A 20371-nucleotide genomic window follows, 5' to 3' on the forward strand; every position below is an offset into this window, starting at 1 on the left:
AAATGAATGCAGAGGAAAGGAAGAAAAACAAATAAGCTAGATGAATGGTATTAAGAAAATGATTAAGAAATATGATAGAACAGTATTCACCAATTAAAATGCTTATGAGTTTCTAACAACATGGGGAAACGCTTATTAATAGCACTAAAAGTGCAGGTTACAGAATTTTATATAGTGTGTAAAATATATGCACAGAACAAAAGTACACAAAACAGTTAACTGGTTATCACTGGATGGAAGAATTATGGATGATAATTAATTTGCTCCCTTTACTGTTTCACATTTTCCAATTTTAATATATTATTTTTATAATCAAATAAAACATTTTTAAAATGTTCAATTACATTGACTAGGTGGGACAGTCCAGGCACAGAGCTATTTATACTTATTAATAGGTATGGATTAAATTTTTTAAAACTTTCCCATGTGATTATGTGAGCATTGCTCTTTTGGGATGTAGAACTGTGTTTCCTAAAAGCCCTTACTTCTCAAATTAGGTTACACATATCCAAAACTGGGCTAGGTGGCTAGGAGAACAGGGTAAAACTAGACTATCTTTCTAGAGCAAATTTACTTGACTATAAGAAGTTAAAGCATTTTTAATGTCAAAACTCACATAAGGACTTCCCTGGTGGTGCAGTGGCTAAGAATCCGCCTGCCGATGCAGGGGACACAGGTTCGAGCCCTGGTCCGGGAAGATCCCACATGCCGCAGAGCAACTAAGCCCGTGCGCCACAACTACTGAGCTTGCGCTCTAGAGCTCGCGAGCCACAACTACTGAGCCCACATGCCACAACTACTGAAGCCCGCGCGCCTAGAGTCCGTGCTCCGCAACAAGAGAAGCCATCACAATGAGAAACCCACACATTGCAACGAAGAGTAGCCCCCGCTCACTGCAACTAGAGAAAGCCCGTGCGCAGCAATGAAGACCCAATGCAGCCAAAAATAAATAAATTTATTAAAAAAAAAAAAAACTCACATAAATGTTAAGAAACTTGCTCCCTCCTCACATATTTCCATGAGGAGGACTTCTCCAGAGAACTCCTGTCCTTCTCTCCCCAGCCCTCCCCCGACTCTTTCCACAGCTGGGCATGAATGAATGGCTCAGCCCGTTCTGGGCTCTCTCCTTTTTATCTGCCTGCCTACCCAGAGAAGATATTCTCATCTGCTCTGATGGAAAAAAGACCTGAGTATTCCAAGCTGCCTGTGACTAGGTGGATAGGCATGACTAATTCCAGGGTGAAATATTAGCTAACCTATTTAACCCATGTTAAAGGCACTTTCTTCAGTGAGTTTTTCCAGTAATAAAACAATTTCTTCACACCCATTAGTATGGCTATTATCAAAACCAAAACCAATCCAAACAAAACAAAACAGAAAATAACAAGTGTTGGTAAAGATGTAGAGAAATTAGAACTCTTGTGCATTGCTGGTGTAACTGTAAAATGGTGCAGCCACGGTGGAGAACAGCATCATGGTTCCTCAAAAAGTTAAACATAGAACTACTATATGATCCAGCAATTCCACTTCTGGGTATATACACAAAAGAATGAAAGCAAGAACTCCAACAGATAAAAATGTTCACAGAAACATTATTCACAACAGCCAAAAGGTAGAAACAACACTGGATAGTCCCATGTAAATCAATGAAGCTAGAACACACACTCACACCATACACACAAATAAACTCAAAATGGCTTAAAGACTTAAATATAACACAAGACACCATAAAGCTCCTAGAAGAGAACATAGGCTAAACATTCTGATATAAATCATACCAATGTTTTCTTAGGTCAGTCTCCCAAGGCAATAGAAATAAAAGCAAAAACAAACAAATGGGACCTAATCAAACTTACAAGCTTTTGCACAGCAAAGGAAACCATGAACAAAACGAAAAGACAACCTACGGACTGGGAGAAAATATTTGCAAATGACGCAAATGACAAGGGCTTAATTTCCAAAATAGACAAACAGCTCCTACAATTCAATAACAAAGAAACAAAAACCCAATCAAAAAATGTGCAGAAGACCTAAAAAGACATTTCTCCAAAGAAGACATACAGATGGCCAATAAGCACATGAAAAGATGCTCATCATCGCTAATTATTAGAGAAATGCAAATCAAAACACTACTTCATACCAGTCAGAACGGACACCAACAAAAAGTCTACAAATAATAAATGCTGAAGAGGGTGTGGAGAAAAGGGAACCCTTTTACACTGTTAGTGAGAATGTAAATTGGTGCAGCCACTATGGAAAATAGTATGGTGGTTCTTCAAAAAACTAAAAATAGAGTTGTCATATGATCCAGCAATCCCACTCCTGGGCATATACCCAGAGAAAAATATAATTCGAAAAGATACATGCACCCTTTATGTTCATAGCAGCAATATTTACAATAGCCAAGACATGGAAACAACCTAAATGTCCATCGACAGATGAATGGGTAAAGAAGATGTGAGATACACACACACACACACAAATACACACACAATGGAATATTACTTAGTCATTAAAAAGAGTGAAATAATGCCACTTGCAGCAACATGGATGGACCTAGAGGTTATCATACTAAGTGAAGTAAATCAGAAAGAGAAAGACAAATCCCACTTATATGAGATACTTAGATTTGTCAAAATCAGAGACAGAAGGCCGAATAGTAGTTGCCGGGGGGCTGGGGGGTGGGGTGGATGAGGAGTTATTTAATAGGTACAGAGTTTTAGTTTGGGATGATAAAAAATTCTGGAATGAATAGTGGTGATGGTTATATAACAATATGAATACATTTAATGCCACTGAACTGTATAATTATAAAGGGTTAAAATGGTAAATTTTATGATATGTACATTTTACCACAATAAAAAAATAACCTGACGATTTGATTGCATCCTGTCTGATCCCTAATGTTCCCTTTCTCAACTGGTCCTGAACTCATGATATTATTTATAGACCTCTGAAAAACCCAATAACAAATATATTACAGAGTAGAATATAAAATCCTCATGAATTTTGAAGATATTATAGATAACTCCCAAGAAAGTGATATCAACCATGGGCTGCTTTAAATCACAAACTGTATCCACTGGGGGTACCTACTGTCTTATGCAGTTAAGAGAGAGTTCATGAAGAAAGTTCAAGAAGCACAGCTGTAAAATGGTTGCCTATACAGACCAAAAACAGAAGAAGTCCAATATATAATCTGATTGTTACAAACAACTAAATTTGAGAAATCCCTCATGCAGATAACTGGCCATTTGAAGATGGGACAGAAGAAACTTCTACATGGAAAAGCAGAAAGTCAATTCTAACGCTTCCAGAAAGTTAGGAAGTGGTTTATTATAATGGGAAAAGCATGAGCTTAACACAAACACAGGTTTGAATCCCAGTGTAACCTTACGCAAGTAACACATCTGGTCCTATGTGTCTTTATCTGTAAATGCGGATAAGAACATCTAACTTCAGATTTATAATGAGGAAATAGGAAGAGATTATATATTTCAACCCAAATACATTTGAAGTATCCTTCAACATGGTAAATGCTCAGCAAGTTCTGGTTTTCTCCCACTCCAGGGAGTCGATTCCTCTGTGGGGAAAGGGCTCATTTTCTAGATCAGTTCTTTAGATCTGTCTTACCTTGTTAGCCTGACATTTTCAAGTCAGAATGATGGGACCTAAAAAGCCCTGAGTCCCCCACTTCTTTATTTAAAAAAATAATTATTGTATTTTTCCAGTAAGTATTTTGTCAAGAACTATGAAGGGTCTGAGATGTCACCCTATTTGCAAGCTAACAAGTTAGCTTGCCAGTTTCACGGATACATGAAACTCCCAAGTCAGAGACAAAAGACTTCAGTAGTCACAGCAATAGCAGTAGACAGATCATCAGCCCAATCACATGGGGCAATGCAGAGAGGGCAGGAGATGCCTGCACATGTGGTAGGTTGAGGTACAGAAAAGGAACCCTGAGTGTAGGGAAACCAAATCTTTTAAGGACAGTAAGTCTACCTGACCTCCACGGCAAGGAGACATTATGTTTATTATATTAGACAGTAAACAAACCTGACTTTTGCTCAGGAGGGAAATACTATCTCTATCCTCCAAGGCTGTTTGCTATACAAATATTTTTGAAAAAACAGTAAAGAACAAAGGAGAATCAATACCTCTGCTAACAAGTCAGGCAGAAACATGAGAGACCCATTAAGAACTGTCTCCTAATGAGTATTACATACATATACTGAAAAGTTTCTTTCCTTTTTTTAAAAAATAAATTTATTTATTTATTTATTTTGGCTGCATTGGTTCTGTGTTGCTGTGCGTGGATTTTCTCTAGTTGCAGCGAGCAGGGGCTACTCTTCGTTGTGGTGCGTGGGCTTCTCATTGCGGTGGCTTCTCTTGTTGCACAGCACAAGCTCTAGGTGCACGGGCTTCAGTAGTTGTGGCATGTGGGCTCAGTGGTTGTGGCTCGCAGGTTCTAGGCACACAGGCTTCAGTTAATTGTGGTGCACGGGCCTAGTTGCTCCGCGGCATGTGAGATCTTCCCGGATCAGGGCTGGAACCCGTGTCTCCTGCATTGGCAGGCGGAGTCTTAACCACGGTGCCACCAGGGAAGTCCCTACAGTGAAAAGTTTCTTATCCAACCTTGTCTTCCAGCCACGAGTTCCCCTCCTCAGAGACAAGCATTTCTCTCAACTTTTTTTTTTTGTTTTGTTTTGTTTTAATTTTATAGCTACTTTATTTATTTATTTATTTATTTTTGGCTGTGTTGGGTCTTCGGTTCGTGCGAGGGCTTTCTCTAGTTGCGGCAAGCGGGGGCCACTCTTCATCGCGGTGCGGGGACCGCTCTTCATCGCGGTGCGCGGGCCTTTCACTATCGCGGCCCCTCCCGTTGCGGGGCACAGGCTCCAGACGCGCAGGCTCAGTAGTTGTGGCTCACGGGCCTAGTCGCTCCGTGGCATGTGGGATCTTCCCAGACCAGGGCTCGAACCCGTGTCCCCTGCATTAGCAGGCAGATTCTCAACCACTGCGCCACCAGGGAAGCCCTCTCTCAACTTTTTATGTATCTCTTCAGAGATGTTCTATGTACCTACAAGTGTGCGCGTGCGCACATGAGCGCGCGCACACACACACACACACACTCTTTTTTTTAAATGGTTGTGATTAGGGACTTCCCTGGTGGTCCAGTGGCTAAGACTCCATGCTCCCAACGCAGGGGGCCCAGGTTTGATCCCTCGTCAGGGAACTAGATCGCACATGCCGCAAGTAAGAGTTCACATGCTGCAACTAAAGATGCCACACACTTCAACAAAGATCCCACGTGCTGCAACTAAGACCCGGTGCAACCAAAAAAAAAAATGGTTGAGATTACATACACCGTACCTTGCTTTTTTCAGTTTTCTTAGGGATGATTTCATTTTGGTCTAATTCATTCTTAGCATCTGCATAGTAATCCATTGCACAGCAGTACTACTAGTCCCCCTAGTGATGGACATTTGCTTCCAGGCTTTCATTATTACAAACAATACTGTAACAAAACAAGTTACACATATATCTTTGAGTACACCTGCTAAAAATGAAATTGCTAGGTGAAAAGTACATGCATTTTTAATTTGTATAGATATTGCCAACCTGCTCTCCAAAGGCTGCAACCAATATAACTCCCATCTTTCAATACAAAAAAAGGGCCAGTTTCCTCATACCAGCCTATAGCACCATTGTTGGCCAACAAAAATAGGGTGAATTTTTACCTATAAACAGGACTTTCAGACATTACTAGTAGGCTTTTCAATACCGCTTATGTTCAAAATTAAGTTTCTAAAGCTTAAGTATGAGGTAGTGTTATACTGTGGAATGCACACCTAAAAGGGATGGATACAGGATCTAGTTCTGACTTTCCCACTGACTAACACCATGAATGACACTGACCAAATCACTTAATTTCTCTGGGCCTCAGTTTTCTCATGCTTTAGCTAGATGACCCTTTCAATCTAAAATGTGTGTACATTACTCATTACTCAAAATTCTAAAGGTTTTTTCTCAAAAGAAAATTATTAAAAAGTAAAGTTTGCAAATAAGAGCAACATCATGTTTCACATTTAAAAATTTTAGAGAAAAGTAGGAAATTATTTCCTGTTCACATAGTAGCATTTACTTATCCCCCATACACTCTCAAAAGGTCTTCGCAGTAAGCCATTTCAATGAGACCAAGACAGCACAGACCAAGAGAACAGCAGGGTACTAAAGTCCACTGCCACCCTCCCTATCTGTATGTCTACTCTCTCTTTCTCTTTTTGTATGTACCTCTCTCTGGCTTTAAACCATACTTGGTTCCAAAAACACATTTAGAGTAACATTTAATTTCTGTCTGTATAGCATAATTCAAGAAAGAATGTTTTCTTCCCTTGTGCTAATTCTTTCAAAATTGAAAGTATAAAGAAAAAGCAGAAAACCATTTCCCTTCCTCCATATTTGAATAAAAAAGGGGGAAAAAAAGGTGACAACCACACAAGAAGCACCAAGCAATGTTCATTTTCATATATATATATACATATATATATATAACCTGACTAAAGAGTTGATTCTTCTTTTGAAAATTTTACACTTATTACCTAAGTAACAACAAATTCAAACGCTCAAGTTTTTTTCCTTAAAGAACCTATAAATATTAATTATTCAAAAAACAACACAAAATTTTAAAAGCTCATTCTACTACTTAAATAAAAGAAAAATCTGGGTATTCCCTGGCAGTTCAGTGGCTAGGACTCTGCGCTCTCACTGCCAAGGGCCCAGGCTCGACCCCTGGTCGGGCAACTAAGATCCTGCATGTTGCCTGGCACAACCAAAAAACTAAATAAATAATCTTTTTAAATAATAGTCTCATCATAATTTTTGGTGGAGAGATATATATATATCTTCAAACTCCCTATTACTACTAGGAAGTGGATCACCTCCCAATTACAAGTGTGTATAATCAAATGATTGCATATCTTGTATAACTATAAAATCACTTGAAATTTTAAAAATATGGCTTCAAAACATACAATGTATACTCTAAGATGAAGCCATGTCTCTGAGCTACCAAGAATATAATAAGAAAAAAATTTTTAAAGGCATAAGTATATTTTGTATAGACTTTTCCCAATTGCTGATTTAAACTAATTCACAATTTACCATGATAGCAAAACAGGACAAAATCCTACTCAAAGGCCGTCGCTCTCCAACACCAGCGCCAGCTCTAGCTTGTTGAGCACCAGCCAAAGGAGAAGGTGGGTAAGTAAGAGGTCTCTATACCATGGCTCGTACAAAGCTGCCTGCCTGCAAATCCACCAGTGGTAAAGCACCCAGGAAGCATGGCTACCAAAGCCGTTCGCAAGAGTGCGCCCTCTACTGGAGGTGTGAAGAAACCTCATCGTTACAAGCCTGGTACTGTGGCACTCCGTGAAATCAGACATTATCAGAAGTCCAGTGAACTTCTGATTGGCAAACTTCCCTTCCAGCCTCTGGTGCGGGAAACTGCTCAGGACTTCAAACCAGATCTGCACTTCCAGAGTGCAGCTACTGGTGCTTTGCAGGAGGCAAGTGAGGCCTATCTGGTTGGCCTTTTTGGAAACACCAACCCGTGTGCTATCCATGCCATAACAATTATGCCAAAAGACATCCAGGGCTTCCCTGGTGGCGCAGTGGTTAAGAATCCGCCTGTCAATGCAGGGGGCATGGGTTCGAGCCCTGGTCCGGGAAGATCCCGCATGCCCTGAAGCAACTAAGCCCGTGAGCCACAACTACTGAGCCTGCGCTCTAGAGCCTGCAAGCCACAACTACAGAACCTTGCGTGCGTAGAGCCCGTGCTCCGCAACAAGAGAAGCCACCGCAATGAGAAGCCCGCTCGCAGCAAGAAAGACCCAACACAGCCAAAAATAAAATAAATTTATTTAAAAAAAAAAACTTAGCTGTTAACTGCAGAAAGGATTTATTCATTAAAAAAAAAAAAAAAAGACATCCAGCTAGCATGCCACATACATGGAGAACATGCTTAAGAATCCACTATGATGGGAAACCTTTCATTCTTTTAAAAAAAAAAAAATCCTCTTCTTCCTGTCATTGGTAGTTCTGAATGTTAGATATTTTTTTCCCATGAGGTCAAAAGGTACTTAAGTATATGATTGCTAGTGGAAAAATAGGGGACAGTAATCAGGTATTGGCAGTTTTTCCATTTTCATTTGTGTGTGATTTTTTTTTTAATGATTTAATTTTATTTATTTTTGGCTGCACTGGGTCTTCGTTGCTGCACTCAGGCTTTCTCTAGTTGTGGCGACCGGGGGGGCTACTCTTCGTTGCGGTGGGCGGGCTTCTCCTTGCAGTGGCTTCTGTTGTGGAGCACGGGCTCTAGGCGTGTGGACTTCAGTAGTTGTGGCACATGGGCGCTAGAGTACAGGCTCAGTAGTTGTGGCACGAGGGCTCAACAGTCGTGGCTCACAGGCTCTAGAATGCAGGCTCAGTAGTTGTGGCACACGGGCTTAGTTGCTCCACAGCATGTGGGATCTTCCCGGACCAGGGCTTGAACCCATGTACCCTGCATTGGCAGGCGGATTCTTATCCACTGAGCCACCAGGGAAGTCCCTGAATTTTTAATATAAATGTGGGGACATAAAGCATTAATGCAACTCAGAATGTTTCAGTGAACAAGTTTCAGCAGTTCAACTTTAGTATAATCATAAATAAACCTGTTAAATTTTTCTGGAAAAAAAATCCCACTCAGAATTTAATACTAAAACCTCACTCATAATAAAAAAAAAAAAGAATCAAATTAAAACTACACTGAAGTACCATTTTTTAACCTATTAAACTTTTAGATTTTTGCCAATCTAATAAAATATTACACTGATGAGGCTGATGGGAAATAAGCACTCAATCATTGCCACTGTACACCCCAATGAGGAGAAATCTGATAACTACTATCAAAATTACAAATTGACTCAGTAATTCCGACTCCTGGGTATTTTTCCCACAGATATATTCATATGCTTATGAAATGTGCAGAAGGTTATTCACTGCATCATTATAACAGCAAAATTTTGGAAACAAATTAAATGTCCATCGACAGGGAACTTATTATAAAGGTGGACTGAATTGTGTCCCTACAAAATTCGTATGTTGAAGTCCTAACGCCCAATGTGATGGTATTTAGAGATGGAGCCTTTGGAAGATGCTTAGGTACAGACTGGGGCCCTTATGATGAGATGTGCCCTTACAAGAAAAACCAGCGAGCTCTCTCACGCCTCTCTCTCTCAACCTCTCTCTCCCTACCCCCGTCCCCCTCCCCCTGCCATGTGAGCACACAGTGAGAAGCACCCCCAGCCCACCCCTCTGCCATGTGAGGACACAGTGAAAAGAAGGTCATCTGCACACCTGGAATACTCCCTCACCAGAACCTGACAATGCTGGCACCCTGATCTCAAAACTTCCAGCCTCCACCAACTGTAAGAAAATAAATTTGTTGTTTAAGCCATCCAGAGTACAGTATTTTGTTATGGCAGCCTGAACTACTATTACATACATATATGTGTGTGTGTGTGTGTGTGTGTGTGTGTGTGCACGCACACACACACACACACACACACACATAGTATGATACCATTTGTGATAAAATTAAAAGTGGGGCAAATGTATATTGTATTTACTTAATTCTTTTTTAAAAAATCTCTGAAAGCACACACAGGAAGCCATGAGTGTGTACCCTCTATTTTTAGGTGGAAGGAGTCCTGAGCAGGTGGAGGATCGAAGGAAGGAAGGAAGGAAGGAAGGAAGGAAGATTTTCATTACACACCTTTCAATATTTTTTTGGATCAAGTGAACATATTACCTATTCCCCAAAATTAAATTAAAAATACTTTTCATTTATGTTAGTTATAATGTGCAGCATCTACAAAATTGTTAAACAAGTAATTCTTTATAGAATTGAGGGTATAGGCTCAGGCAGTATATTAAAAAGGCCTCTATCAAGGTTAGGAAACCTGTTCCAGAAGGAACATTGGTGGCATTTCATCTCACCATTTATATAATTTTCATTCTGTCCCTTTCTTCCCTCCTTCACTCCCTCTCTCTCCCTCTGTCTCTCTTTGCTATGTCCTTTTTCTGTCCCTGTTTTCCCTCCTGTTCCTTTTCTTTTTCTCTCCCTTCTATGCCTCTGACTAAGGTTTCCAGCTACAGCCAGTAGCAACCATACACTTCAGTCTACCCCTCCAGGGACCTTCCAGCCAACCTCAATAGTAGCAATGGAAGCAAACTGCAACGGCAGCCAAACTCAAGTACAGGGAAACTCCAGGTGGGAAATCATGTTTTGTTACAATACCTAATTAACCAAAAAGAAAATCCTTTCTTTCACCAGCAAACTATACTACTCTATTAATTGTCCTAAAACCCAGATGGTAATGCCAAAACACTAATGTGACTGTTCAATCAGGCAATTTAGTTTTAAGTTAAACCTGAACAAGTATGGACACAAATCATTTTATTAAACAAAATCAGTACAGTGGAAGATTCTTAGCTAGGAAAGATTTTCCCTCTCTCAAAGTAGTATAATTTACATCAAGAATATTCTCCACTATTTCCAGAGTTCAGAGTGCTAACCATTACACCATGGGCCCTGCTATCTCTACTATATTCAAAACCAAAAACAAAAGACATAATTTTCCACAAGTCTATTTGATGGACAATTACCTCTGGGACCTAAATTACATGACTTATTCAGAAAATACTAAAAAAAAAAACTAATCTGTATGTTCTAACATTAAGTTGTTTGCATAGTTTTTTGTTTTTTTAACTATTTATTTATTTATTTATTTAGGCTGCACATGGGATCTTTGTTGCAGCATGTGGGATCTTTTAGTTGTGGGCATGCAGACTCCTTAGTTGCGGCATGCATGTGGGATCTAGTTCCCCAACCAGGGATCGAACCCGGGCCCCATGCATTGGGAGCGTGGAGTCTTACCCACTGGACCACGAGGGAAGTCCCCTTTTTGTATAGTTTCAATACAGTATCACTTCTAGGAAAATATGAACTCAAATGGATTATATTTAAATTCGTAAAGCAGAAATATAAGAAATCACAGCGTACCATAACAAACCAAAATCTTGTTCAAGGCTTGGTAGAGTTCTCACTAGATTTTTGGTACAGTATTTTACTGTTTTCAGTTTCATGCTTATAAGTTGTCTTTCCCTTGTTTTTATTATCATCTGTAGCAGATTTCAGATAGGAAAACAAAATCTAGGGTACAGAAATATATATCCAACTTCCCTTTAACCCCTACAGAGAAAAAAGCAAACATTTATGACTTTTTCTTCAAATCAACCTCAAAAGAAGTGGTAAAATCTCAAAGACAGCAAACATTAGGTTATATTTAGGCAAATGTCATTTCCCCATTTGCAAATGGGTACTTTTCCCTGTAACAGAGTATTTAGAGTGGAAGATACCAGGTCTGACCACAAAAATTATTTCTATACTACACATTTGCAGACTTCTACCCATTTACTGAAATGCATACTATCTGATGATGAGGAAAAGAGATCTGTCTGTTTGTTAACAGAGGTTAGCTAGCACAGAGCCCAAAACAGGAAAAAGCAGGCCCATCATACACCCCAATTTGCTTCTCGGTTCCTCCTCTGGGTAGTTCTCATCTGTCCATTTTAAATAAACAAGTGGCAGATTTGCAGATTTGAAAATTTTTCTGAAAGCTGACATGAAGAAAAATAATGGAAACACACACATTTTATAAACTTTGAACATTACTATGAAAAAGGAAGGAAGGATCTAGAATTAAGAAATCTAAAAAAAAAAGAAATCTATTTTTAAACGGTGAATATAAATCATATGAGTATAAATTACTCTGGAAAGAAGAAAATTTAAGGCTAATCTAATAAATTCACATCTCAGCTTTGGTTTTAAAAAAGTCTGTCATGACATATTTTGCAAATGTAGTTGAGGCTCTTCCCTTTTCTGATTCTTTTTCATGACCCTCCCAAACCAAGCCTTGGGGTCCCTACTTTCATTGTTCTGAGAGCACACGTTAATTTGGAAATTAACTAATAGAGGGCTTCACACATGGTAAACGCTCAAAAGTATTTGCTGCATGAGTTAAAACACTAGTAAATGATGAAACCACCATGTTCTAAACTAATTATTTATCAATAATTATTCATTCCTTTAGAGAGCTCATCTACTTTTAATATCTTTATGCAAATAACTACTTAGGAATAAAAGTTCTTTCACTTACTAGCTATATAACCTTGGCCAACTCATTTTGATTTCCGTTTTCTTCAACTGTAAAATGGGGATAACGAAGCCCTAGATGCCCTATCTTCGTCCAAGAGGATTAAATGTGATAACAGAAGTGAAAACATTCTGGATACTACAAAGGCAATTATCTACATTTCTAATGCACCATATCTCTAAGGTCACTTAAACATTCTGGCAACTTAAGCTGAACATACCTAAAAGCAAATGCATCATTTGACTCCCCCAAATCTGTTTCTCCTATAGACTTTTCAAAGTTTTATTCTGGATAACTGAAGTCAATTTTTACTTCCTTCCCTCACTACTACCTTCTACCCAATCACCTAATCAACCACCAAGGTCTGTCACTCTTCCTCTAATGATTTCCTTCTTTTCCAGCCTACTAACACCTTCCCTTTATTAGCTTATGTCTAGGTCATTGCAACTGATCTCCAAGTAGCTCCTCTTATTCCCCAACAGTCAAATTCAGCCTCCAACTCTCAGCTTTACTTCCAACTGTGTACTTGTCAAACCTATCTCAATCATAGATGACAATCTTGAGTCCATTCATACTAACATTTACGACAGGCACCTTCTTGCATGGCTTGCATTGATCCCCACCTGCTGGTATTCACACCTTTGTGTGGGCTGAACCTCATCTTTCTTCTAATGATTAGTGAAAAGTGATGTGACTTCACTTCCATGCCTAGGTTACGAAAGATTGTGACTTCCTTCTTGCTAGCACTCTCTTCTTACTTCCTCACTCTGATGAAACAAGCTGCCAAGTAGTAAGATGCTCTGTGGAGAGGCCCATGTGGCCAGGAACCAAAGGAGGCCACCAGTGGTCAGTTCATGAGGAACTGAGGTCTGTTTCCAACAGGCCAAAAGAACTGAATTGTGCCAAGAGCCACAAGAATGAGCCAGGAAGTGGATCCTTCCCAGCTGAGCCTCAAGATGACTGTAGCCTTGTGGAAGACCCGGGGCCAGATCACCCAGCAATGCTGCACAGACATTACTGACCCACCGACACTGTGAGACAAAAAAACGCTGTTGGGACTTCCCTGGTGGTCCAGTGGTTAAGACTTCGCTTTCCAATGCAGGGGGTGCAGGTTCGATCCCTGGTCAGGGAGCTAAGATCCCACATGCCTCGGGGCCATAAAATCAAAACATAAAGCAGAAGCGATATTGTAACAAATTTAATAAAGACTTTAAAAATGGTCCACATCAAAAAAAAAAATCTTAAAAAAAAAAAAAACGCTGCTGTTTAATTTGCGGATAATTTGTAACACAATAATAGATAACACACTACCTCATAATTTCTAAATAAACTCCAGGTGGATTAAAATTAAACATAATTAATTATAATTAACATAATTAAACATAAATTAAACATAAAACCACCAAATCATCTTAAAACTAAATGAAAACAAATATTCATAAAAATAATTTTCTATAATTTGAAGTGAAAGAAAAAAAGGGTAAGAGTCTGACTTATACAAGTTTTCTATATGCCTGGAAAAAGGTAATAAATTAAAATACAAAGACTATGGAAAATCTTTGCAGCAAGTATAGCAAAATACTTAACCATACAAAATTAAAATATATTATATGTAGTTATATATTTGTTATATAAAAAACTAATATAAATCTGAAACTATAGTGAAGAAATCAGTAAAAGATAGTGCCTCCAGGGAGGAAAGCTGGGTGGCTGGGACAAGTACATAAGGTAAACATTTCACTGTATATCCCTCTTTTATCAAAGTAGTTTAAAGCATTATTGATATTAAAAAATTAATTAGTATGGAGTATTTTAAAATAGACTTCAAGGACTTCCCTGGTGGCGCAGTGGTTAAGAATCCAATGCAGGGGACACGGGTTCGAGCCCTGGTCCGGAAAGATCCCACACACCGTGGAGCAACTAAGCCCATGCGCCACAGCTACTAAGCCTGAGCTCTAGAGCCTGCGAGCCACAACTACAGCGCCCACATGCCACAAATACTGAAGCCTGCACACCTAGAGCCCGTGCTCTGCAACAAGAGAAGCCACCGCAATGAGAAGCCTGTTGCACCGCAACGAAGAGTAGCCCCTGCTCGCTGCAACTAGAGAAAGCCCACGCACAGCAACGAAGACCCAATGCAGCCAAAAATTAAATAAATAAATAAACAAACATCGACGTAATTAAAAATAATACTTAAAATAGACTTCAAGTATATTAATAAAAATATTGAGAAAATATTAATAGAAAAATAAAAGATATAAGCAGCTATTTCACATAAGAAAAAATAAAATTAATCATAAAGAAAAATAAAGTAATAATGGATCAGAGACCTAAATGTAAGTGCTAAAATATAAAACTCTTAGACAAAAACATATGTGCAAATCTTTGTGACCTTGGACTTGGCAATGATTTCTTAAATGTGACACCAAGTATAAGCAAAAGAAAGACTGGGCTTCATAAAAATTAAAAGCTTCTGTGCTGAAAGTAATTTCATCAAGAAATTGAAAAGATGGGAATTCCCTGGCAGCCCAGTGGTTAGGACTCAGTGCTTTCACTGCCATGGGCCTGGGTTCAATCCCTGGTCGGGGAAATAAGATCCGGCAAACCACGTGGCATGGCAAAAAAAAAAAGGGAAAAGACAACCCACAGAACAGGAGAAAATATTTGCAAATCATATATCTGATAAGGAAATTGTATGCAGAATACATAAAGAACCCTTACAACTCAAAAAAAAACCCCCAAAATCCAAATTAAACATGGCCAAAGGACATCAACAAAAAGTCTACAAATAATAAATGCTGGAGAGGGTGTGGAGAAAAGGGAACCCTCCTACACTGTTGGTGGGAATGTACGTTGGTGTGTCAACTATGGAGTACAGTACAAAGGTTCCTTAAAAAACTAAAAATAGGGGTTTCCCTGGTAGCACAGTGGTTAAGAGTCCACCTGCCAGGACTTCCCTGGTGGTGCAGTGGTTAAGAATCCGCCTGCCTCCCGGGTTTCGGCACCAAAAAAATAAAAAAAACAAAAAAAACAAACAAGAAAAGAATCCGCCTGCCAATGCAGGAGACACGGGTTCGAGCCCTGGCCCGGGAAGATCCCACATACTACGGAGCAACTAAGCCCATGAGCCACAACTACCGGGCCTGCACTCTACAGCCCGCGAGCCACAACTACTGAACCCACATGCTACAACTACTGAAGTCCGTGCACCTAGAGCCTGTGCTCCGCAACAAGAAAAGCCACTGCAATGAGAAGCCCGCACACCACAACGAAGAGTAGCCCTCACTCGCCACAACTAGAGAAAGCCCGCGCACAGCAACGAAGACCCAACACAGCCAAAAATAAATAAAAATAAAATAAAATAAATTTATTTTTAAAAAAACTAAAAGTAGAGTTATCATATGATCCAGCAATCTCACTCCTGTGCATGTATCTGGAAAAGACGAAACTCTAACTCAAAAAGATTCATGCACCCCAATGTTCACAGCAGCACTATTTACAATAGCCAAGACATGGAAGCAACCTAAATGTTCATCAACAGATGAATGGATAAAGAAAATGTGGTACATATATATATATACAATGGAATACTACTCAGCCATAGCCATACAAAAAAATAATGCCATTTGCAGCAACATGGATGGACCTAGAGATTATCATACTAAGTGAAGTAAGTCAGGCAGGGAAAAACAAATATCATATGATATCACTTATATGTGGAATCTAAAAAAAGATACAAATGAACTTATTTACAAAACAGAAATAGACTCACAGACATAGAAAACAAATTTATGATTATCAAAGGGGAAGGGGTAGGGATAAATTAGGAGTTTGGGATTAACAGATACAAATTACTATACATAAAATAAACAACAAGAACCTACTGCATAGCACAGGGAACTATATTCAATGTTTTGTAATAACCTATAATGGAAAAGAATCTGATATATATATATATATATATATATATATATATATATATATATATATATATATATATATATATATATATATATATATACATACATCTGACATTTGCTGTATACCTGAAACTAGCACAATATTGTAAACCAACTATAGTTCAATTAAAAAAAAATGGCCAAAACCTCTGAACAGACATTTCTCCAAAGAAGATAATACAAATGACCAGTAAGTACATGAAGATACTCAACATTATTAGTCATCAGGGAAATGCAATTCAAAACCACAATGTGCCACCACCACCATTTCACACCCACTAGGATGGCTAAAACCAAAAAGACAGACAATAACAAGTGTTGATGAGAAGGTGAAGAGATTAAAACCCTAACACACTGCTGATAAGAAGGTAAAATGGTGCAGCAGCTTTGGAAGATGGTCTGACAGTTCCTCAAAAAGTTAAACAGTGGCTTCCCTGGTGGTGCAGTAGTTGGGAATCTGCCTGCCAATGCAAGGGACACGGGTTCGAGCTCTGATCCAGGAAGATCCCACATGTCATGGAGTGACTAAGCCTGTGCACCACAACTGCCAAGCCTGCGCTCTAGAGCCCATGAGCCAAAACTGCTGAGCCCATGTGCCACAACTACTGAGGCCCGTGCGCCTAGAGCCCATGCTCCACAACAAGAGAAGCCACTGCAATGAGAAGCCTGCGCACAGCAACGAAGAGTAGCCCTCACTCGCCGCAACCAGAGAAAAGCCTGCGTGCAGCAACGAAGACCCAAAAATAAAATAAATTTAAAAAAAAGAGTTAAACAGTTACCATATGACCCAGCAATTCCACTCCCAGGTATATATCCAAGAGAAATGAAAACATATGTCCACACAAAACGAGAACACAAATGTTCAAAGCAGCATTATTCATAATAACCACAAAATGGAAACAACCCAAATGTCCATCAACTGATGAAGAGATAAGCAAAACATGGTATATACATAAGTGGAGTATTATTCAGCCACAAAAAGGAATAAAGTAACGATATATGCGACAACATTTATAAACCTTGAAAACATTATGCTAATTAATTTTCTAAGTCTGCAAAGCCAAAGCCCAGGGTTTGAAGCACAGTCTTTACTAAATTTCAACCACTCCCTAAGACATAAGCTGAAAACTCCATTTTTTAAAACGGGATAGTAGCAAATTACAGGTAAGCAGTTGAATTTATGGCTCTCAAGTTCCAGAGAGAGCTGTTGAGGCCATGGAAAAGACTGAGATAACAAACAGAAAACATGAGCTTAAGAACAGAAGATGATGAAGTATCACATCAGCTTCTAAAGGAAAAGAGCCAAAGAAACCAAAGAAACGAAAAAGGAGCAATTAGACGACAGAGCAATAAAGGAGAAACCAAGAGAAGGTAATGTCAAAAAAGCCAAGAAAAGAATAATAACAGATACACTTGCAGAGATATCAACTGGAATAGGAATCTAAAAACATTCATCATTTTTAACTCATATCCTTGGTAAGGACAGAGCCAACTGTCATGGGTTGAGCAATAAATGAGGGTTAAGGAAATGGAGGCAGTTTGAGTGTAAACTGTTTTTAAGGGGAAAGGATTTAGGTTAGTTTTCATTATTGTTGCTGTTTTTAAAGTCTAGAGCTTTGGGCCTCACAGGAAGATGCCAGGGAAGAAGGAGCAATGCAGGACAATGGATAAAATTGTTTGGTCAGTGTCGTAGAGGACAAGGGGATAAATTCGATTGAGAGGTAGGCTGAAGGATTAGCTTCGAACAAGCCTCATTTAAGTAAAGAGATATGTCAGTATGTAAATGCAGTAATGCGTTATATATCTGCATCCTTGGGGAAGAGTTCCACATAACTGAATTTTCCAGATACTTAAGCATTTTTAAAAAAATTTTAGCTATTTTCCTTGAAATTGTTCACCACTGTATCTTACAGTTCTTTGCCTAAACAGACTGTGCTTTCCTGGATGACTTAAAGTCACTGTAACCATGATTATATTACTAGGAAGTAATACAGCTTAGTCTGCGTGTTAACTTTTCAAATCTTTGACTGTCCTATGCTGTCAGTTGCCATTTCCTGTTAAACTTCCCCTGATAACTTTTTTCATTTGTGCTTCCAACAGATTCTAGTTTCAAAATTATATAACCAGTAACTAATACCCTAAGTAAGGGATAAGAGGGTCCTGAATCAAAGTATAGGAGTAAAGTATATGGCTTTATGACAGTGTTAAGAAACTTGTTTCACTTTTTAATTCAATTAAGACTGGGTTTCAAAGAGTTGAGGATGTCAGAAGACTGACCTCTGGCTACATGAAATATTATTTTATCTTGCTTCCTTAAGTCATATCAAAATAGCCCTGCCAAGTTATTGATAATTTTATATTGTTAGTCTTAAACCACAAAAGAAAAAGCATCATGCATTCCAAAAGTGAGCCTAGACATCTCACAGTAACTAAATATACTTTCCTGTCATATAATCACTTAACAATAAAAAGTTATAATCTTCTACACTTTGTTTCTGTGTGTTAATATAGTCATGCATATTTCACATATATGGATATTATTCATGATAAATGTATATCCTTCATGAAATCTTGACTTTAATCGCTTTCAAATTTCACAACTACAAACAGCACAAAAGCTAAAAAGAACCGAGAGCTAAGCACACAGGCAGTCAGTTAACCAAAATTTAAGAATTCATTCCTATAGTTCCAGTACCATGAGATATTCCAAATTCATTCATTCTTAAGATTCTGAATAATCCAGCAGTTCCACTTCCAGGTATTTATCTGAAGGAAAGGAAAACACTAACTCAAAAAGATATCTGGACCCCCATGTTCATTGCAGTGTTATTTACAATAGCCAAAACATGGACGCAACCTAAGTGTCCATCAGATGGACAATGATGATTGGACAAAGAAAATGTGGTATATATACACAATGGAATATTATCCAGCCATAAAAAAGAAGGAAAGCTAGCCATGTGCACCAACATGGATGAACTTTGAGGGCATTATGCTAAGTGAAATAAGTCACAAAGAAAAGACAAATACTGTGTTATCTCTCTTACATATGGGATCTAAAAAACAAAACAAAACTCATAAATATAGAGAACAGATTGAGGGTAGCCAGAGTGAGGGGTGGGTGAAATGGGTGAAGGTGATCAAAAGGTACAAACTTCCAGTTATAAAATAAATAAGTCCTGGAAATGTAATGTACAGCATGGTGACTATAGATACCATATAGATACCATATACTGTATCAAACATTTGAAAGTTGCTGGGACTTCCTGGTGGTCCAGTGGTAAAGAATCCACCTTACAACGCAGGGGACGCGGGTTCGATTCCTGGTCGGGGAACTAAGATCCCACATGCCGTGGGGCAACTAAGCCCACGTGCCACAACTACTGAGCTGGTGTGCCTCAACTAGAGAGCCTGCGTGCTGCAAACTACAGAGCCCACGCACTCTGGAACCCACGCACCACAACTACAGAGCCCACGCGCCCTGGAGCCTGTGCGCCACAACTAGAGAAGAGGAAGCCCCACACACCACAACTAGAGAAAGCCCGCGTGCTGCAACGAAGAGCCCGCACGCCTCAACGAAGATCCCGCATGCTGCAACTAAGACCCGACACAGACAAAAATAAATAAAATAATAAATAAATAATAAATAAATATTTAAAAAAATAAGAAAGTTGCTAAGAGAATTCTCATTAAAAAAAAACTAACTCTGTGGTGACAGATGTTAACTAGATCTATTGGGGTGATCATTCCACAGTACATACAAATATCAAATCTTTATGTTGTACACCTGAACCTAATATAATGTTACATGTCAAATATTTCTCAATTTGGAAAAAAAGATTCTGGATGGTTATACCCACCTATCCTTTACATATCAAAAACAAAAAATAAAACTAGCATTGCTTCTCCAGTACTCACTTCCTGTTCCTTCAGTTTTTCATTCATATCAATGAAAATTAATAAATGTAGAATCTCTCAAAGACAGAGAGGTGTGAGTGGTCTGAATGAGTCAAACTGAAACATCTCACTAGTTTAGAGTTTCGGAGGCACTAGCAGTTGTACTTTTGCCTCTGTATTCAGATTATTTATGTACATCTCTCCTTCTAAATCGCAAACACCATGAGGGAAAGAATCTTTTCTGATTGAATGATT

At 38.8% G+C, this 20371-nt stretch overlaps 1 protein-coding gene and 1 pseudogene across 5 annotated transcripts in view; one reads left to right on the forward strand and one right to left on the reverse strand.

The window, feature by feature from the left end:
- The window catches only part of OSBPL11 (oxysterol binding protein like 11), a 106761-nt gene that overhangs the window by 84650 nt on the left and 1740 nt on the right, over window positions 1-20371 (reverse strand). The window lies entirely within an intron of this gene.
- Window positions 4690-13909, forward strand: LOC309628864 (histone H3.3A pseudogene; annotated as a pseudogene). The gene has a single exon. The product of its transcript is annotated as a histone H3.3A pseudogene (transcript).

Source organism: Balaenoptera borealis, assembly GCF_965194805.1.
Source record: "Balaenoptera borealis genome assembly, chromosome: 5".
Lineage (NCBI taxonomy): Eukaryota > Metazoa > Chordata > Mammalia > Artiodactyla > Balaenopteridae > Balaenoptera > Balaenoptera borealis.